Genomic DNA, 22707 nt, shown 5'->3' with positions numbered 1-22707 from the left:
TTCGGACATAGAGGGCTGCTTTGTTTTTTTAATTGTATACATAGACTGACTAGTATATGCCAAGAAGCAAAGAGCAGAACAATGGATATTATAATCAAAGTGGGTGATTTGAGCAGATAAGGATCTCAGGGCTGTTTTAAGCGAGACTTTCTCCCTGGAGAGAGAGAATGGTTGACAGCACACTCTCTGACACATGACAGGCAAGGACAGAAGTCTGAAAGAACCAAAAGACACTGATGAAACATAAATACCCCCATCAAAACCCAGACACCAAATCAAATTCCTGCTTCAGGGGAAAAAAAAAAAAGACATAACCAGTTGGAGAAATGGAAGGAGTCGACACAACCAACTCATTGCAGAGCCAGCACCGCCTGCGTTTTCTCATTTGCAGGCCGGAACTGACCACCCGCCCGTCTCCTGACGGGCCACCGTGCCTCTCTAAACCAACTTGTTCTTTGCTTTTGTGGTTTTAGTCTTTAAAAGGACTTGGCTTGGGAAGGAGCAGCAAGGATCTGAAGCTAACCACTTAGCTCATTAGTATGTCATCGGGACAAGCAAAATCAATTCCAACAGCATCAAGTTTGGGTATTCCCTCCCCCAAAGGTCTGCACTATTAATAGCAAGAAAGTTTCCCAGGCTTCAGTTTATTTGTAATCCCAACCAGCCCTGACCACAGAACCTGGCCATCTCCACTTCTAGAGCTTCCCAGGGATTTAGAACGAATTTCAGGTCTCAATTTTTCAAGGGCAGCAGAAAGATGTGGAAAGATGGCTGGACTTGATGGAGAAAGGATGACGCAGGCCAAAGAGGCCTTGATCCCCACAAAGGGCTGGGCAGCTAAGGGTGAGAACTAAGTTGTGTCTCTTTACCCAGGTGACCCAGCTCCGGGGCTCTCTCTTCCAGCCTGAGCTAACTGCACAGAGATCACCACCTGCCCTCCTCACTGTAGAGTCAGCTGGCAGAAGGTTCTTGAAGAAGCAGGTTTGGGCTCGACATGGTGGCTGACCCCTATAATCCTAATGCTTTGGGAGGCCCAGGTGGGAGGATGGCGTGAGGCCAGGAGTTGAAGGCTGCAGTGAGCTGTGATCATGCCACTGCACTCCAGTCTGGGTGACAGAGCAAGAACCTGCCTCTAGAAAAAAAGAAGCAGCAACAGGTTGGTTAAAAATAAACGTAAAATATCATTAATTCTGGCCCAGACGGTACAGCAGACTGGTTAAGAGCAGACTCAGGAGCGAGAATGCCTGGGTTTAAATCCAGGACCTGTGGCTTGAAGCTTCCAGGGTCTTGGACAAAAGGTTTCACGTCTCCACGTCTCCGCGCCTCCAGATCCGTGCCTGTACCATGAGGATAGTACCACGGGGACAGTAACAGTACAGGCTGAGCATCCCCAGCCCCAAAGTCCAAAATGCTTCAACATCTAAAACTTGTTGAGGCCGACATGACATCAGAAGTGGAACCTTCCACACCTGACCTCACGTGACAGGTGACAGTCAAAACTTCGTTTCATATACAAAATTATTTTAAAGATAACATATAACATTTCCTTCAGGCTATGTGTATGAGGTGTATATGAAACACAAATGAATCTCCTGTTTAGACTCAGGTCCCATCCATCTCAAGATATCTCATTATGTATATGCACACACTCCAAAATCAAAAAGAAAAATGTGAAACAATTCGGGTGCCAAGATTGTGAATAAGGGACGCAGGCTGTCCTTCCCCACAGGGTGAGTCAGTGCATAGCTCTCTATCTGCTACACACTAGGCCCCGGGATGTACGAGATAGAAGCTTACGGGGTTTATGTTCGTGAGCACACAACCTCATCCCAGGGAGTAAAAAGGGAGAAAGGAGAGGCAAGCGATTTGTGTGACTAAATGCAGTAAGTTACACAACGCAGTAAGTGGTTTGTGTCACTGACACAGTCAGCCAGCACGGAGGCTGCCGGGCAGACACTAGATTCACAGCCCAGGTGATGACGGTCCGCCATTATCGCCCGCGTGCATATGGTGGAGTCAGGAATCATTCATTCACATATTTTAAATATATCCCTCTTCTTCTCTGTGTGTACCCTGAAAAGGGGTGCAATCTGAAATTCATCCTTGAGAATCCAACTCCAGCTGTCTAACTTTTCCCAAATGCCCAAATGAGGGGAAGCCAATTTAATGAGGTCTCACTGCTGGAGAAAATGGCACGTCAAACTCAGTCCCTGCTCAGGTGCAGGTGACTACACAGTCATCCCACCAAAAGGTCTTCAGGAGTTCAGCCCAACTCACTCTGCAGTCACGGGGACACAAGGCAAATTGCACAGGCCACCAGCGGAGAGCGGCACAGAACACGCATCCAGCAGGTTCTCTTGAATAACAGTTCACACTATGCCCTTAATGCGTATGTGCCGGGGAAAATACCCCAGGAGCCCTGTCCTTGCCCCCAAAACGTCTCCTGCTCCTTTTCCTTTGTGCCACTGAGCCCCCTCTGTGTTAACTGTGAGGACTCAAAGCCAGCTCAGACCTGAGTTCAAACCTAAGCTCCTTAATTCCATTCATTCACCGAAAATATTTACTGAGTGCCTAATACATGCAAAGTGCTGACATCCAAGAGTTGGGCCATCTAAGGTGGGTGAGCTGGGGCGAATTATCTCACCTCTCTGAGCACTGGTTTCCTCGTGTGTAAAATGGGAATGCAAACAGCCATCCCTCGGAGTTCCTGTAAGGATCAAATGCTTGGCACTGTGCCTGGCGTATGGTAAGTACTTAGTAAATGCTAGCTATTATATTATTAGCTATCACATTGCTATTAATATAATCTGTATCATCAGGGCAAAACCCCTTGAGATATTGCAAAATTTTAAATCATCCAAAAAGTAAATCCCCAGATACATGTATTAACCAATGTTTCAAGGGAAATGAACACTTCAGACTAAGTAAAGCAAAGTGACCCAAAACATTCCTAGTTAACCAGCCTCACCCCTCCAGACGGCGCTCCCACCCCCACACCCTGGTCACTCATTTCCCCAGCTTTCTGGTTAAGTGGAATTTTTCTGTCGCCATTTGGGCTCCCTCCCAGGTATTCGGACGCTCAGCTGCAGACCTGGTGCTCTAAGTCACTACATCTCTCCCTCCAACTGGCTCTTGAACTTAAAGAGATTTTTTTTTTTTCCCAATGCTTGCAAGCCCAGAATTCTGGTTCTTGCCCTCACGTTCTGCACACGCAGACACACACAGGGCACAAGTAGGCACGTGGAGGCACGAGCCGGCCCACAACACAGGGATGGTGAAGCACTGGGTTAAACCCAGCTGCTGCTCAAAGGAACCACACGAAATCATCATCCCAAAGAAGTTCTGCAATGTGCACAAAATAAAAATGAGAACGAAAAAAAAAATCTCGAAGAAAACCTGCCGCTTTTCTCCCAGGCCATGTCTTGATTCTTTTCCCCCTTTTTCCTCTATCTTTCTTCAGAGCCGTCAGTAAGATTGAAAACCTGGCCTGTTAAAAAGATTGCCTAAAGACAGGGTAGAAAGTTGGGAAAGGGAAATTCGAAGAACTCCTTGGTGCCCTGGCTTTACCACCGTAACGCACACAAGCAAGGGTCAGCCATTTGGCGCCCTGCTGCGGGACCACTGCCAGCCTCTGCTGAGTCCAAAGACCAGCGTGGATTTCCTCCTCCTGCACTGGCCGTGTTCTCTGCGAACGGAGAAAGCAAAAGCCCAGGCTGTAAACAGGCCAAGCGAGATAGGAAAATGCCCAGAACAAACATGTGCAGAGCCCAGTTTTAAGTGTGGCTTAAAGAGTGGGAAGTCAGACCCATTCTGGTGTTTGAATCCCAGACCACCAACTACTTCCTGAGAGACCTCAGGCAGGTTACTTAACCTCTCTGAACCTCAGTTTCCTCTTCTATAAAGTGAGAGGGAACAGCTCTTTTGATCAGAGTTGTTGCCAAATCGTTGTAGGTAGTGGCTTAGAGCATATGGCAAGTGCTCACAAAACATCAGTGCTTATCACCCTTGTTGTTCTTATTATGAAATTGAGATTTGCTACATTTAGTGATTTGAGCAATAATGTCAGGAAATGCTTTTTGTTGTTGCTGTCCAACAATGCAGTATGTCATCGGAAATTTATTTTCTAGGAGGTAGACATAAAAAGGGAAGCTGTGTGGTAATATGTGTGATCTTACTACAGGGAACCCACGCTGATACTTTACCCATTTTTCAGATGAGTTTTCAGGAAACCTAGAAATCTGGGAGAGCTCAGGCAACCAGTCCAAGGTTACAGGATTTGGAAGTGAAGGTTATGAGGGCAGGAAACACGTTTGTCTCGCTGTGCCCCTGTGCCAAGCATGAATGGTCTCTTTAAGCCTCATTTAACATTCGACAAATATTTATTGATGCCGGCACTTTGCCCGGCATTATGCTGGGTACTAGAGACAGAAGAGAAAGATCGCAGGGCCTAAGAGTCAGGTGACCTGGGTGACAAATCCCAACTTTCATCCAACTTGGCTGTGAGACAGTGGGCAGAGTTGGTCTCCCCAACCCTCAGTTATTGTAAAATCATTTCCCCTCGCCCCACCTCCCTCCTAGGGAAGATGCAGAGTCCATTAACAATACCTAGCTCTCCCGCAGCTCTGGCAGAGCCTCGGAATTCATTCAATGTTGGTTCCCTTCCTTCTGTCCCCTACGCACCCCGTCCACCTCCCAAAACAAGCCGTGGTTAATATATCCATAAAATGAGGGTAATAGTAATATCCCTTCAGAGGGCTGTGGCAAGAACTAAATGAAGTAGAGTATCTGAAAAGTACTTAGACTGTAAAGTATTATAAATACACACATTATTATTATTCCAGGAATGCACCCTGCCTCTGCACCCAGCTGCCACTTTGCCACTGGGAACTTGCTCTTTCCACCTTGTCAGCAAAGCACACTCCAGCAGGTAAAGCCCACCTGGTCCTCCAGCCCTGGAGGGGAACGGGAGGCAAGGGTAGGGTTCAGGAGGAGGGTGCTTGCATTTGCAGACGGGAAGGAGGACACAGACCAAGCACAGAATCCATACACACCAGATTAGGGGACAGAGGGTGGCTCTCAGCTCCCGAGATAGAACCCATGACCACCTTTCCAGCTGCCCCCCACCAGCAAGGAGGCAACCACATCTGTCTCCCCACTCCCACGTCAATCAGAGCAGCACTCCCAGGCCCCTACAGCAGGCCGGGCACGTTCTGGGTGACAAGGACCCTAAGGTGAGCAGTAAGGCAACATGGCTGCCCTCACTGACCTCATTATCTTCAGGCCCAGAAGATGGATTAATTAAAACAACACAACACAAACATCAACTTTTAAAACGCTCACCCTCGGGCCACAGAACTTCCAAGTACTTTAAGAGGCAGCCACCCACTCACCACCCATTATTCCTGCTTTTAAAGAAGGGCAAAGGTGACATTTCAGCAGGCCACCAGCTCAAAGGTTACAACAAAGAAACCACAAGGGGGGTTCTGGGTTGTCAAGTCTTTAACATAAAGTAAACCTGCCTCCCTCGATACTGGCGCAGTTAAGACTGTGGGACAAATCGTGGTTTACTTTTCGTTAAGGTGCAGGTGTCAAGCCTGGCTGAAATCCACACGAAAAATGTCAGCGGCTCATGTGACCTGCATGCACACCTGAAAAAAAATCAATGTATCCAAAACTCTCGTCTATTTAACACTTTAAAAGAGAAAAAGAAAAATCAACCACCTGTAACTATGCTTTTCTCTGGTAGTGAGATTATGGGCAATTCTTTTCTTTATACTGTCTAAAATCTTATTTTAATTCAAAAGTAACAAATTTAACATATATTTTTCAGTAAACTATCAGATAGCCATACCTTACACAGGACGTAAGAGGTGAAAGGTACCACCAAGATTGGGGACATTTGAATTTGGCTGCAGAAATCTGATGGGTAGTCTGGGACCTTGGTACCCTTTATTTCTCACCACTGTACCCATGTTCCCAAAAGGACTCACGGGCCTGCAAATCCACGAGTGAGCCTTTCTGACAAGGACACATATCCCAACCAGAGACCTAGTTATGTGTCATTGCGTTTATTCCTGTGTCGCCATCAGGCAAGCAGGACCAGCTGCTAACCCCTGCGCGAACCCAGACCCAGACCCCCGGAACAGCAGCCCCAATCTTGCTGGGGTTAGAGTCCCCTGCTCTTTCCCCACAAACAAAACTCTGTCTGCAGGATGCTACGGAAAGTAAACAGCAGCCAATTAAGGACCAGCAGGGGATTCAGTAAAAAGTTGCTTCCCCCCCATCCTTTTTCATAAGGTGACCGGGACAGGAATGCTGGGCTATGCCCAGGACTACATGCCTTCCTCAGAGATCTCTCTGCAAGGAGCACGCCCTCCACGCAGGAGGACACTGGATGGAGGGAGAATGTCTGCAGTGACCAGAGAGGGTATCTCCAGGGCCACATGGAAGAGAGCCCTCTGCCCAAGCCCGTTCCCTGCCAGGCTCCGGTCAAAGAGTTTCCCCAGGAATTTTCATTTAAAGGTGTTTCTGCTGCTGCAGCGAAGCTGGCCAAGGAGACGTGTGGGCAGCTGGAAGTGCACCCGAGGAGGAACCGGGCACATGGGATGCTTAGCTCTGCTCCACCCCGGGTCATTCCTGCTTCCTCACGGGTGAGATGGAATGATGCCCGCTCCTACCGACCACACACCGCGGCAGTCAGTCCTGGCTCAGGGAGGGAACCCTTCCCAACAGTCTCAGGCCCGGCCCCAGATATCACTGCTCTGTGGGGCTGGAATCCCTCGTGGTTTAGTAAAGTCTTACAGACCAAACGCAGCGTCACCATAAGAAATTGTTCGGGATAGTACACATACACCAATTTTTAGCTTCATGGCAGACTAGGATTTGAGTATTACTGGCTGTGCCATGTTTACGGGAGATAAAGAATGGACGGTTATGTGTCGAGGGGAGAAGGGGAGACACTGCTGGTACCAAAATCGCCCTCTCTGTTTGCCGGGGGTGCTTCGCAAACTGGAGTCGAGCCTCAAGAAGTGGTCGGTCCTCCGGGTCTCTGAGCCTCAGGGCAAAGAGACACCAGCGAGTTCAGAGACCCGCCAGGCAGCAGAGGCGGCCGGGGCTCACGCTGGTGCTCCTGCGTGGGGGGCTGCCAGGGCCGGGCGGCGGGGGCGTTCAGGGCACAACCGCGTCTGATCAGCTGGGGAGGGCAGATGCACATCCATCGCTCCAGTGACTAAAGAGAAAGTGAACCAAATCTTTCCTCTCAAACAATGACTGGCCCCATGAGGCTCCTTCCCTCCCTCTCTACCACCAGGGCAAATAGTGACCCCTGGCAGCGGGGACATTCACTTCTGGTACAAGTCTGCTGGGATAAAGCCGGGGAAGAGCCAAAGCGCCTCCTGCTCAGTCTCCGGGCCCTGCCCCAGCTTCAGCACACCTGCCTCGGCCCGGCCCTGCCTCTTCTGACGAAGAAACGAAATACTGACACACGCTGGAGACCACACAGATCAGTCTGGAACACTCTGTCGCAGCAAAGGCTAATTCTCAACCCCTACCCTGCTGACTCAAGTATATCTGGGTCCCCAGGAAGCAGATTCCTTCGATATCATTAAATTCAATAAAATTCAGATTTTAAGCAAATACACAAAGCACGGCCTAGCTCGGCATTATTGTGTTTATTATTACATTAGCATCCAGAACTGACTCAACCTCACCTAACCCCAGAACCCACAGGGACAGTAGCCCCAATGTCACCGGGGTTAGAAGACTCCTGCTCTGTCCCTGCAGTGAACCCACAATCTGAGGCACGTGCTACACTACTGATTTTCTGATCCCTCACACTTTCTTCGGTTTCTTTTTTTTTGTTTTTTATTTTTTTAAATAAGCAAGCCCACGGGGCAGGAAAAGCCGGGCGGGAAGAATGCACGCACCTGGCACGAGGCAGGGAGCGCTGCCAGGGCCTCGTGCACCTCCACTCTGGTGCAGGCTAATAATAAATAATAACACTTTGCACTTCTCTGGTGCCTTTCATCTGAGGATTTCAAAGTGCTCTGCAAACATTAACTAATTATTCCTCGCAGAATCCTACGCAGACAGCAGAGGAACGGGAATGACACGGCCTGGACTGGCAAAAATTTCAGAATTTCTAACGTCCAAGGATTCTAAACTCTCCCGAGGACAAAGTTCCCAGTGAGGGAAAAGAGAACAAATCTCCTCCTTTCGGGATTGAGGTCTGGCACTGGGCTTCCTGAATTCTCACGCTGACACAGTCAACAAATAAAGCTCCAACTGCCAACCAGGTACTTCCGTTCTAGAAGCATCCTTGGCCTTGAAATTCAGCCTCGCAAAACTACCACCAGACAGTCTAAATCCTGTCCCAGAGGAGGGATATTCAAAACATGTAACTCCAGGAGATGGCCCTCGCATGGAAGCCACCAGGGTCCTGAAGCCTCCTGCCATGCCCAAGGGTAGGGAGCTTCATGGTCACTGGTCACGGAGTAGAGTGTGAACATGTCTCAGGATTTTAGCCACCGGCATTTCAGAATGCTAAAACCCAGACGACCACGTTCCCTATCTAACCGTCTTCCTCACCAAGACACCAGGCTCTGTGGGCATATCCTCCTTGGTGCACGCACCCTGTGCTCACACGCTAACTCATTTTTGCATCCAAGCCGCAGCAACACACTTACGGGTAACAGAGGGGTGTTGAATGTATAAGGAGCCTCTGTCAGTCAGCGCTTCCTGATTCTCACAAATTAGTCAAAATTAATGAATAATGTGAACTGCAGATGAGTATTATTTTGAAGAAAAGAAAAACGTTTTGGTTCCTTCAAACACTTAAAGTAACCCCAAAATAAGCAAAGCAAATATTCCCTAGATGAGTTCCTTAAGGAAGCTGCAGAAAGGAAGAGTTTAGCCAGGCAGGTGCTTGTATGTAGATGGCAAAGCTTCTAAAGGACCTGGAGACAAGTTAATGGCCCTCTGTTAGCTCACTACTCATCGCCCAGCAAACCCTTTCATCATAGAGCAGAGAAATTTCAGTTTTGGGTCCTGACCAAATTACCCGTAATTCAAAAGTCCTGGGTATCTTTTTCCTAAAATACTTCTCTCGGAATCCTGCCTTTCTTCCTTTCTCGCCGTCTTTGTGCTAATTCAGACCACCATCCTCAGCACACTGCTGCGCCCCAACCCCTAGGACAGCACCTGGCCCACCGCTACTCTCAACAAACACGGCTCACTTAGTGAAGTGAGAAAACTATTTCGATGGTTTCTCAACCCCGCTGCACTCACTCTCCTATTGTTTTATGAATGGAGCAGTCAGCCCCTGATTAAAATTCAGCCAGGGCTACCCCACCCCTTAAAGCAGCGCTTCTCACAGGTTCCTGCACATGGGGAGCACCCGGGGACCCTTTAAACCTTCCGGTGCCTGGCTCCCAGCCCCTGACGTTCAGACCTAATTGGAGTGGGGTGTGACCTGGCATTGGGATTTTAAAAGGTTCCCAGGTGATTCTGGAAAGCTTGGGAACCACTACTCAAGGTGTAGTTAAGTAGCTGCAGCGACTGCTAAGAGCTTGGGAGAAATGTAGGCTCTCAGGCCCCACCCCAGGCCAGCTTTTGCCCCAGAGGATCAGTGGCGGCCCCTCTGGCACATAGAATTCAAAGTCTTCCAGGACAGAATTTCAAACAACCTTTCTAGCTTCAGAACCACCCTCCACCCCACATCTCTCGCCTCCCTCTGGTCACCCTGCCTTTCTGCAACTCGATGGCCCTGTGCTTTGTCTGCACTGATTCCTCTCCCTGATGCCCTCCCCTGAGCTATGTCAGGAGGGGGCTACTCACCCGCCAAGGCTTACTCATGCAGTCACCAAATTTTTTCCAGTCTCCCAGGAACAACAATCCCTCCGCCACCCTCTCGCCCGTGGCCACTAAGCAAACTCCAACTAAAGCTGGGTTTCTTCAGGATAAGGACCAGGGCCAAGGCAATGACACCAACTCTGCAGGCAGATACCCCCAGATGCAAAGCCACCTTCCACCTCTGACTAAGTCAATGACCTTGTGAGCTTCAAGTGTCCTGCCTATAAAATAGGGACGATTACCATCCACCTCTTTAACTGCATGAGGATCGAGATGATGTATGCAAAATGCTTAAAGAACGCCTCATGTGTGATTAGCCTAAGTGACTTAGAATGCAAATGACTCGGGTCTTATCATCCTAATACAGTGATTCCCAAATTCTAGAACCATTTAGGGATCTGTAAGTTTACTGATGTCTGGCTCCTCTCCCACCTGGAGACCTGGGCGTTGAGATTTTTATAAAAGCCCTTCGGTTGATCCTACTGTGCAGCAATTGGGGGAGCCACTGTCCTGATGCGTGGTAGGCAGGAGACATCCATGAGTAAGAGCTATTGCCACAAAGAGTGACTTAAGAATAACCCTTTGCACCTGCTCCCATGACCGCTGCCCTGGCTGCCCTGCCCCACCAATCTCACTCAACCCAAGGGTGCCCTGCCCAGCAGTCACAGAAGCAAGCTTCTATAGGACGTCGTGGGAAAGCTCAAAGCTCTCCAAAGACCCCAAAACTCCATTTTCCAATGGTGCATTCCAGCGACTAGAAAGGGGAACGATGAAAATGGAAGCCACTGGGGCCTGTGGGTGACACAGGGATGTGGTTAAAGAAAACCAAAGATTTAAGATCCCTAAGTGAAAGATAAACGGACTCGTGTGCTTGTCTTTTATGGTCTCCCTTAATTACCTAAAAGAACAGCCCATGCTACAGAACAGGTCTGGAGAAAACCTTTGATCTCTCCCTCACCTCTCCCCTCTGAGACTCAACGGGTTTTCTTAAATGTATGAAAGGCTCTGTCCAGAAATGTTATCTTTAATTTACCATCCTCTAAGGAACGTGAATTGAGAGGCTAAACAAATTTGACAATGGCCCCTTTACAGCTTCAAGCATAGGCAAGAAGAAGCCCATCACAGGGAAGTCATCTGAGCAATGGCTGCGGGGGTTAGCGCAAGCTGCAACCTTCCTCCCAGAGGGGCATGTTAAGGTGGGCAGTTCCCCAACATCCCAGGATGTGTCCCTGAGGCTTTGGTGACCCCTCCCCAGAGGCTGGGATTTTGTGTTTTCTGCGGAATTTCCAGATGCCCACGCCCCTCAGTGGCAAGAGATGCCTTTTCAACAGGGCTCCAACTGGACGTGTATAATGAATGCAGTCGAGAGTCTCCAGGGCTGCAAACTTAGAGCCACGGAGGACTCGTGCCAACAATGCTGATCAGGAGGTGGCAGGGATTTGCCAAGACCTTCCAGAAGGTAACTGAGCCAGGAGAGAGCACAGGCTGCTCCAGGCCAGCTTCATCAACCAGCTCGGAGACGGTGGTGCCAGAAAACCACCGACAACTCGTGAGAACCCATATCCAGTTTAAGGCAACAGAGGAGAAGCCATCTGATCCACAAATGAATTCTCATCACACTACAAAACTAGATTTCTAGAAGCCTGAGACCATTCCATGAACAGAGTTTTGAGATCATTCATGGGCTGAGCAGGGACTCCCCAGGCCTGGAGGCCAGCTGGCCTCGGGAAGGGGAAGACACGCAAGAACACTAGGAGTCACCAGATGTCCCAAGAGTGCAAGTCACCAAAGGAGGGAAGGGAAGGGAAAGAACTGTGGTGCTACCAAGTGTGGTTTTAGGCAGTACAAAGTGTTAATTTGGTAGTTACGGGACTATATTAATGTGTATTAGAAAAAAAAATAAGTAGCACATCAAACCTATAATTTCATACATGTTAATTAAAGCTTACAGCAAGGCTGAGTTTAAATAAATTGTTTGAATGCATCAAATAAATAATGGTGCAGGTGGTATACAGTTATGACAACAATCATGAGGAGGTTATGGTGATCAGGGATGCTGGAGAAACCACACCAAAGAAATCCAACGGGAATTCTGGCCACACAGTGCTGACAGCGTCAGGGTTTAAAGACCCTGCAGAAGGGAAGGCCGGGTACTGCTGTGGAGAGAGGGGAATCCAGCAGGGCTGAGAGCTGCAAGGATAGTCATGATGCTGGACGGTGACAGAGCAGATGTCCAAGAATGCTCTGGGCACACACCAAGAAGGTACAAGGCAGGTGTAGGGAAAATGACCATCTCAAGAGGTAAATCGTACGCCAAATGGTATTGGGGCCCAAAAGTGTTTGAAAACCACTCAAACAGAGCTATCCTTGGATGAAAATCTAAAAAAGCAGCTTTCTAGAAAATGTTAAATTAAACAACCACCAAACAAGTGTCCGCAAAGCTCAGCAAAGAGACCAAACAGAAAAGGTGGTTGGTTCGCTTTCACTTTTGCTTCCGATGAAATTCAGTTTCCAGCTCTCAAGCCTGAGGCCCTCTCACCACGGAGATGTCTGGGCTGCACACAACTTCCCCAAGCCCCGAGCCAAGCCGCCTGCCTGCCCGGCCTTCTTTGAATTCCATCAGAATTCAGAAACACCCAGCTCAATCAGAACAGTCAGTGGCACAGAGACACCGTGCCAAAAGGCAGGCAGAGAGCAAGTCCCGGATTCAGGGCAAGGGTAACGTCAGGCTCTCCCTCCTCAAATCCTCTCTTTGGATTCTGTCTTCCTCTCCCCAAGCCCCCAACACACACATCTTCTCCCCACGTTTTCACACTTCCAAGCAAAAGGGGGAAAGGAGAAAGAAGCTCTTGCTACAGCCCGATTCATTCCAAATGTAAATGAAGCCCTCTTCCAATATTAGGGAGAAATTCCAGGAAAATGTGGCAGAATCGCCCTGTTTACTCCAGCCTCCGTGATGCTGCCACAACGCAGCACAACCTTCAGTCAAGCTATTAACTTGAACGTTGAACTTCACAGCCTGGCTGTCTTCCTCAGCCTTCCTTTTGATGTTACCTCCAAAGCAAAAGATCAAAGGCTTTGAGTGTGGTGAGGGGAAGTCCCAAGCTCTTAGCCTACCAGCCTGTGATATATGTTAAAATCCTGGCCAAAAGAGAGCGAGGGGAGAGGCAGCCAGCTCCAGAGAGGCCTGGGGTGGGCAGGGAGCACGGGGATGGAGGCTGGAGAAGGAGCGAGACTACCCGGGACGGAGGCATCGGGGACACACAATCCGGGTGCTTCAAACACACGGAACCCTCAGCACAGAACAAATGCGCCCTGGCAGGCACCACCACCCCCCTCCCCCCGCCACATACACACACCCTGAAAGAGCCAACCCTGCCCCATGGGCCTTTCTCCAGCACAGTGTACCCCCATCCAATCATCCAACACACTTGCTGGGAGTCCATGGGGTTACAGACACGGCCTGCTCTGCGGCAGGGAGAAAGCACCTGCTCACCCAATAATCACCCCAGGTTTCGCACGATGACAAACAGAGCAGCCAGCGCTGAAGGGAAAGGAGTATAGTTTTAAGAGGGTGCAAAATACAGGCAGGAAGCCGTCCCCCTGAGGTTGTGGCACATAGAGGATGGGAAGGAAGAGGGCAGGAGCAGCAGTGGAGATAGCGGACACGGGACTGGTCGCGGAAAGGGGACAGAGGCTGCAGAGACGAAGAGGATCGGCACGGCTGGGGTGAGGGGCAGAGGCCGGCCAGCCCCACCGGGCTTCCAGCAGCAGCACAGCCTTGTCCTGGGCTTTTCCACCTACAATTCTTTGACACCTAGATGAGATAGGAAAAGCATTCTTATAAACAAACATCCAAAGATTCCAACAGATCTCAGTTTGGGGACTGAAGGGGGCATAAAATTAAAACACCAATGATGACTCTGTGAGTATCAAGTTCAGGAAGAGAAACACCAGCCTATGGTTATAGGAACCAGGAGTGGTTCTCTCTGGGAGGTGTGGCCTGAAGAGGGGCAGGAAGAGCCTCCAGGAGGCTGGAAAAGTCCTTCATCTTGATCTTGGCTGTGGTCACACAGATGTAAACATGTAAAACTCACAGCCCTGGATACCTGGGGTGTGTGCACTTTGCTGTGAGTTGTACTTCAATAAGAAAAAGGGGGAAGGAAAGAAACATTCAGTGGCCGACACCCGGTCATGTGCCCCTCCAGGGTGGGAGCCGGGGCCAAGACCGCTCTGAACACCACGCTCAACCAACCCCTGGGCTTTGTTCTCACCCTGGAGAATGGGCTGGATATATAAAAAGTGAGGTTTCAGCTAAGAAAACAAACAAGCCTATCTCTTGCCCCTTTCCCCTTTTAGAAACAGAATTTTGGCTGAAGGCACAAAATAGAGAAATTCTTGTGGGACAACTTTCGTTATGGACAGAATGTGCTGTTTCCCAAGTTACCGCCTCTCCTGAGTTCCATTTTATTTTTTACAAGAAAAGTCTCTAAAAGGAATCAGAGACCCTTAGAGCCAAATTTATCCTCTCCAAATCTCTCCAAATCTAACAAGTTCTTCCTCTAGGACACTAACACAGCCATTCTCCCCTCCCCTCACGGCTTGAAACAGTCCCACTGGAATGTTCTTTTCCCACCTCCGTGGATCCCCTGGACCAGTTTTGGTTTTTATTTCCCAGAACATATAAACAGCTACGTTCCACATTTAGACAATGACACCGTGGCCCAGACAGTTAAAAGAAAACAAGTTTGACAGAGGAAACTACCAGATCCACCGACGAAAACCCTTGTCCAAACCACTCTGAGAATTTTTTTTCTTTCCTTCCCTTTCATTCCAGGCAAGCACTCTGGGATGACAACAAGGACAAACACTTGGGGAATGACTTGCTCCTCCTTCCCCCATCCCCTGTGCAGACCACCTCTCTGGAGCAAGCCACCCCCTGCAGCACAAGGAGTGGCAATTCAATCTCAAACCCTAGGGTAGTTACAGAGTGGCAGGAGTGAGATAACCACAAAAGCATCCTTCAGTCACGCAGCTCAGGGGCACTTTGGGAACCCCTGCTAAAGGGTCATGGAGCGGTGAGGGTGTTTCCCAAAGCCAGAGCCAAGCCCAGCAGGTCACACCCACAGTGAATCTCAGGGTGGAATAGGACCTAGAATTCGGCCAGGCCAAGCTCCCTTTCTACCAGAAGGAAATTAAACCCTGGAGAGATGGGGCATCCCCTCTACAATTACCCAGCCCGCGGATGGCAGAGACAGACTGACCTCCAATCCATCCCCTGAGAACCCATCTTTCTCCCGGACATCACCACAAGCTGCACCATGCTAGATCACGGGAGGGTCCTCCCATGTACACATTCATAGTGCACCCCTGGGATGATCAGGCAGCATGTCAGACCATGTACAGCACCGTCTTGAGCAATAAGAACCTCATTCATTCATTCACTCATTCATGTTTGACCCAACACCTGCTAGGTGCCAGGAAACATATCTATGGTCTGGAGAGGCATAAAACAAAGCCCCCCACCCCTGTCCCCACCGCCACCACGGCTATGGAGGCTTACAGAGCAAAACATTCCCAGGGATCAGGAAGAGGGGTTAGGAAAGACCCACCCTCAACAGTACACATGGATTCAGTGCGGGAAATTTCATGTTAATTGCCTAAAGACATACAGTGAGTCATAGCTGGGAGAAGAAAAATGCTATCTCAATCCCAGACAGGGAAGACTTCCTGTAAAAAGTAAAATTTTTCAAAGGAAAATTTCTTATTTTAAGCCATCTCTGCTTTGTGACATAGCTGGACCTGTTAGTCTCTTTGGTCTGAATTATGACCCAAGGACCTTAAAGTACCACTGTGCACTGAGCTGTAGGTTCTCCAGCAGAAGGAATGGTCAATGAGCCAGTTCACACTCCAACTTCACACCCACCTGCAACTCCACCATAGCTTCTGAAAATATTAACATAGTTTGTCTTGAGTCTACAGAGACCCAGCACATCCTCTGGCTTCAAATCCATCCCACACCTCCCATCCAAGATCCCTTGGTTTCTCTACCACAGTGGCTTACACTGTGCTTCCTGCCCCAAACAACACCCCACCCCACAGCCTCCCCAACTTCCTCGAATCGAAAGTCCAATCTCTCTTCAAGGAATCGGCAGAACGTCTTCTCATTCATGAAAGACTAACTGATTGATCTTGGGCAATCAACTTCCCCTTTCTACACAGCCCTCTGTTTCCTCAATCTGTGATGTCCCAACGGTAAACGAAGCTTAGCTTGATTCTGTCAGCCCCAAGCGAACCTAAAATGACCCTGAAGGTGCACATTCTCCAGGTTCCCCACTCCAAAGGTGCTCCTCCATGGTCCCTGTCCCCTGTGGGCGTATATGAAGTTTCCAGCTTCAAGCCACCCATCACAGAGCCATCTAAAAGTGACAGTGGTTCACCACCGTCTCGGGGGGCGTATTTTGAGTCAAACAGATGGGGGCTCGAATCCTGGCGTTGACACGTGCTGCCTGTGGGACCTCAAGCAAGTTCCCTGACAGGAGCCTCAGGTTCCTCACCCGTTTAGTGACAATCCCATCTACTAACATCTAATCTTTTGAGACATTTGGTAAGTTACAAGAAATGAGGCCAAACTTGGTTCTGGCTGGGAAAGGGGGTCAGGGAAGGGAGAGAAGGGGGTTAGGGGGCAGCCATTACTTCTGAGCCCAAAAGGGACTCTAGGAGGGACCCAAGTGCAATCACAGAGACCATCCCCAGGCCACGCTGAGGCTCTGCGGACAGCTCACCACAAATGCTACAACAGGCACCACGTGGGTGGTTGGGAAACAAAAGTCCTGGCAGCCAAAGGGTCTCTGGGGCCACGTGGGTGAGATCCCACAAAGAAAGAGCATCAAAAAGCAGCCCCAAATCAAGACCTGATCGCACATCAGCCACAATAAATAATGTTTGCTCAAAGGTGGGAGGCAAGGGGACGGGGTGGGTAGAGACAGGCCCTCATTGGAGAAGGCAGACTTGCATATCCAATGTGGAAGAAAAGCTTGTTTTGTACGTTGCACAATGGAGACATTGTTCACAAATGCTCTGCCCATACATAATCAGGCCTGCCTCTGGTTATTACATAAGGCTCTGATAGCTTGAGATTCCAGTAATTAATTTCTTTCTATACTTATTCATAAGATATATATTTTTACTTATGTACATATACACACACATATACAGGCATATAAGAACACAGGCTCTAAAATAAAATTTAGAGATAAACAAAATTTACAGACATACCAATTGTTAAAAAAAAATGGTGGTATCTGAAGGGGTGGTGAACTTTGACTTCTTCAATATGCCCCTTCCAAAAAAGAGTGGAGGGATGGTGTGACTATTATTTTCTTTTGTATTTGTATTTTTCAAAGATCAAGTCTCAAAATAGAAGCAGAGACAATTTAACAGAACCACTAAATAAATCAGATGAAATTCTTTTTCGTGCTAGTTCTAACGGCCATTCCCCAGCATGCCTGAATCTTGATGTTCCCACCAACCAACACCAGGACTGGCCACAGATGCGCGTCCCCCACGGTGCCCATGGGGCAGCAAGGGTAGGTTTCCTTTACTGAAAAAAGAACAGGAAACACAAACACACACACCCCCAAACACTAAACCAGGGCTTCTCAACCGCACTAGTGACACCTTGGGCTGGCTCACTCCTTGTCGTGGGGGGCTGTCCTGTGCACTGCAGCATGTTTAACAGCACCCCAGCCTCTGCCCACCAGATGCCAGTGGCACCTGCAGAAGACTGGCCATCCTGAATGTCTCCAGACGTCACCAAATGCCTTCTGGGGAGCAAAGTCACCTCCACTTGAAAACTACTGAACTAAACAACTTGGACCCGACAGCACAAGGAACAGCAGCAGCCGCACCCCCCGCAGCTCCCTTGGGGCCAGCTCACTGGGCACACAATAAGCTCAAGGAGCAGCTAACTGAACCGAAAGCATCTGGGTTTGGGTCTGGGTCTGCCACCTTGACACCTTGGTAGGAGGTCCCAGGCCTCACACAAACCTGAACACAACAGACAGGGCTTCCTAAGTCACAGCTTTTTCTTTCTAAGAACAGAAGTGGAGGTGGAACCTGACATCCCACTTAATAATCCCTATCCTTGAGAGGTAGGTATTATCATGCCATTTTATGGATGAAGAAACTGAGGCCCAGAGAGATGCCAGGACTTGCCTCAAGTCTCCCAGCCTCTAAGCAGCGGGATTCAGACTTTAAAGCCCCTCCCGCCTCCCCTGATAATCAGAAACCACGCAACATTGTGTTTCAAAAGGATTTTTAATTCCTTAGGAAATTACTTTCGGGGAAAAGAAACAAACTAACAAGACTATCTGAGTAAAGCCTGGCTTAGAGTCACATCTCTTGTGTTTAATTTTCACTCAACACTCAGAAGACAATAAAAACTCCCTTCTTGTAAACAACCAGTCCCTAGCAGGGTGACCTGTTTCACAGAGGGGGGTGGCAGGGAGGGCCACACACGAGCCACCTCTTACACAAGCCCCTCCAATCTTCCTTTGTGGCACAGACCAGAAAGGTTAGAGGACCCTTTCGGGAGCTAACCTGCCCACAGAGAAGTTTAGAGTCATCCTCTCTCCGCACCAAAAGAAGGGGAGGGAAAAGAAGCCCTTAATGATTGCAAACTGAGGCGTCGGAGATGGAGCTCAGTAACCTGGCCCGCCAGCCGCTGCTCTGAGAACCAACCTCCCGGCACACGGGCACAGAACTGGGAGCTGGCTGGCTGGGGTTCTACTTACCCTGCAGGCATTTTTCTTATTTCAAAGTTTCTATTAACTCCCCACTGATGTGCCCTAAAAGAATTTTGAAGGGCTTGGAAACACATAAATAAAATAGTCTTTGTTGGACCAGCACAGCCAAATGAAAGTCTTTCACCTGTAGCAGTGGTGATAAAAGTTTCAGGCCCCGCTTTCATATGAGCCATCCGAAGGCCTAGGAGAGCCTGGAGTTCTCAGACCGTCTGTCGCTCTCCTGCCCTCCCAGCCAGCACACTCCCTGGCCCAGGGCAGGGTGAGGAAGGCACACCCACGGCATGGACCTGTGCATGGCAGGAAACATCCCTGACTCCAGGCCCGCCCTCCGGAGCAGCGCTCTGCGTTCCTCCAGAGCCTTCCAAAACTACCCAGTTAATCACGTTTGCCAAGACCCGGTCCGCACATAGTTAACCACGAAGCAGAATCCTTAGAGACTGTAGCCTCTGGGCTCAGAGGAGGGCCGGGAAGTGGACGGTGGGAAATGGAGGGGGCTCTGGAAGAGGAAAAATAGGACCTGACCACATCAAATACCCAGAAAGAAAAATAAAACTGCCTGTCCAACCGAAGGCGACGCAGTACATCTCCAGGCGTTGCTTGCATAGGCCAAGCGCAGGTATCCATGTGACATGCCCATACTCAGAGCCTTCTAACAGAATTAGGATTTCTTGTCCTCCCCTCCAGGCCCAAAGGATGGCTTGCCAGTGGCAGGAGGACAACAGCATTGCCAAAGGCCACCCTAAGCAAACAGCACTGCTTACACTGTCTAGGAAAACCACCATCCTGACACCATTTGGCAGATGTAACAGCTCTGGTGTCTTGCTAGGTGCTATTCATCAAATCTGGGCCACTGGTAAACTGCGGATCTCAGGCAAGTCACTACGCCTCCTTGGGCCTAAAAATCCCTCACCTTTAATTAAAAAGAAGAGAGTGGCCACACCACACCCAATCCCTTCCAGTCATACAACTGTCCACTTCTGTCTGCCAGTGGCCTCAGGCCCCCGTCCAGGCAGGTCTGTCTTTTCTTCTTCCCTCCAGAGCTGGCACCTGGGTAGCGGATCAGACAGGCACTCATGACGTCATGTTCCCTCTCTGTCTCGGCCCTCCTCCTGAGCTGGCGCCTACCCCTTGTCAGTGACCCACCACAGATGGAGAAAACAAACGTGGATGAGACTCATCTTAGACCTGGAAGGCTGCTCAAACATCATCCAACCCCACATTTCCGGGGAGTGCATTACTCGGTCCTACAAAGAGCCATCCAAATTCTCTTTAACTGTAGGACTTCTCTGAGCTTTCAAGATCCTAATGAGCATCTGAAACCTCTGCGAGGTGATTGTTTATGCAGCGTCCCCTAAAATGACTTAGCACAGAACTTCTGGAGGGCACATACAGGCCACTCCCCACTTCACCATACAGATGAGAAAACAGGCTCCAGGGAGGTGAATAAAGCCAGCCAGGATGAGGCCCCCTGCCTCCTAGATTCCAGGCCAGCTTCTCCTGAACCTGATCTGTGTGCCTCTCTAGTTTTAACACAAGAGTGACCAAAAACACAAGCTATTTGGGGTTTCCAAGGATCCCCACAGTTCCTGAGATCTACAGCCGACATCCACTAAGCAGCAGCAAGTTCTAGAAATAGGGAAATCCTTAGGCCAGGACGTTTTCTACCTATGCCTTACTTACACGACAAGTAACAAATTTCAGAGTATTCCACTTTTCATCCATACCATGAGAGTAACTAACCAGTAACCTCATTTACTTGCATTCAAGCCCCCAGCAGACAACTTCATCTTTTGGGTACCTTCCTTCCCTCTTCCCAGAAAGCAAACTGAGATGGTATCTGCACCGCGCCTCAATCTTCCAAGAAGAAAGGCACCAAGCGAAAACAAGGTACTATTATATAATAACGTGTTTGCAAACTCCCCAGAAAGCCATGGGAAGCACACAGACTCATTCAGGTCCAATGCCTAGTACGCTACACCAAGGCACTTCCCTGTCTCTCCCACAGATCAGGGATGGGGCTTCCAAGCCACCAAGTCATGGAAAGGCTGCCCACTCAGCCACGTGGAACACAGACAACACAGAACTGCTTAAATTAGTCCATTTCACAGGCCTGGACAGACAGGGCTCCCTGCAGCAAAGCATCCCGCTGACCACAAAGTCCCACACAAATAGGGAAAGCCTGGTGCTCACTTTGGGGGTTCCCCTGGGGAAAGCACAGAGTTACTGCAGAGGGCCCAAAATCCATCCACAGCTCATATGATGGAGACAACGTAGAAAAATAACCTCTTGCACCACTGAGCACTGTGTCTTAATTTGACATAGATGTTATTGATGACTGATATAAATACAAAGCCATGCAAAAGCAGTACCAAATTCTCATTAGAACTTTCACTGTGTATGGTTCCCAGTCGGCACACAAAAAACAAAAATTTATACTGGTAAGAGGAACCACAGCAGTTAACTGCTCAAGCTTTTCAAATCAAATAGGCCCAAGTCCAATGCCCCTTCTAACCTCTGCCTAGCTGTGTGACAGTGGCCAAGTTACCTGCCTTCCCTGTTCCTGTGATTCCTCATCTGCATGCCTCACATGGCAATTAATTGCATAATGCTTATAAAGCCCTTCACTAGGTAGCTGCCCAATACATGACAGTTGTTTTAAGTTTGAGGCAGGGAAAGTCTATGAACTTTTCATCATTTAAAAGTGAGTCTTCTCGCTGGGCAGGCAGCAACTTCATCACATCAACATTGCCATCTGATGGCTCAACCTGCTTTCTCCATTTTTCTTTCACAGGTGTAACCTTCTAATAAAACTTTTGCACACCTTAAAAGAAGGAGGGAGGGAGCCTTCATATGTGAAAAAATTGGGAATGTTCGTTTTAGTCCAACTTGATTAACAGATAGGGAAACTCAGACACAGAAGTAAGGTCCCTGTTTGTGCAACCAGAAAGTGACTAAGCAAGGAATCGCATCCTCCATCCCACTCCCTGCATCTTCTACAGTAAATCGAGAATGTCATCAAAATATTCCCCCCCTCTTTTTTTAACTATCAAGGCAACTGATTAATCATCTCTTTCATAAGGGGTTGCAATACACTGGAAAGTAGAAGTTGTTACAGAAACAAGCAAGTCAGGTACCGTTAGATTCCAACACATGGTAATTGACAAAATTGTTCAGCAAAACAGGACACCCCTTACCTTCAAGAGCAGTACTAGGACTTCACAAAGTATGGAACCAGGTCTCAACAGCAAAGAAACCAATATGGAATATCTTGTTCAGTTTGACCCTAGTTCTGAGAACAGAAATCCCTGGAGAGCAGGACGAACATCCAATGTGCCCAGGGAAGCATTCTTCAGAGGCAGTCGTTTGACAGACCATGCCACTCTGGTCTTGGTCACTCTCCCCTGGGGGACAAGGGTTGGTGTCAACCCTTTCTCGGGAAGGCAACAGCTCTGTAACTCTCCTCCCCGTGAGGCCCAGAGGCCTCTTGCACCTTTTCTGCCTCTGGGTGACAGAAGAGTGCCTATAAATAGATGGGGACTCCCCCCCCCCACTCCTAACCCCACCCGGCCTGGTGTTTCTCAGCCTTCAACGCACGGCCCTTTGGATGAGCAGAAAACCTTTCAAACCCTCCCTTTGTGATATTTGAAATTTGAAAACAAAATACTGTGCTCAAATCAAAACAAGCATGCTTTTTCCACCTGCTTTTTAAAATGCTGATACCTGTGGTCTGTCTAAACCAGCCTACCCTCAGTGGATTCAGATTTGCTCCAACTTGACAAATATTCTACCAGCCACGGTATTTGAACCACGATTCTCAAAGTCTTCTAACAGCCAAGGCTAAGTCATCCCACGTAATAGGGGGAAGGGGATTAACCATTTAAATTACTACAAAACCCCTAGCAAACACTCTTCAGGATCTCTTCAGAGACCCATTGCTTCGTTATTTTGTGGAGACACAAGACACTTGAGCAGCAGTCTTGCTGAAGTCCATGGAACCACTTGGAATTCAGCTCAGCCCCTCACCACACCAACACCACGACCCACAATCATG

At 48.9% G+C, this 22707-nt stretch overlaps 1 protein-coding gene across 18 annotated transcripts in view; it reads right to left on the bottom strand.

Moving 5' to 3' along the window:
• Window positions 1-22707, bottom strand: part of TCF7L2 (transcription factor 7 like 2) — a 188976-nt gene that overhangs the window by 126652 nt on the left and 39617 nt on the right. The window lies entirely within an intron of this gene.

This window comes from Eulemur rufifrons, chromosome 28 (assembly GCF_041146395.1).
Source record: "Eulemur rufifrons isolate Redbay chromosome 28, OSU_ERuf_1, whole genome shotgun sequence".
Lineage (NCBI taxonomy): Eukaryota > Metazoa > Chordata > Mammalia > Primates > Lemuridae > Eulemur > Eulemur rufifrons.
Note: the sequence above shows the minus strand (reverse complement) of the source record. Positions and strands in the feature narration are given on the sequence as shown.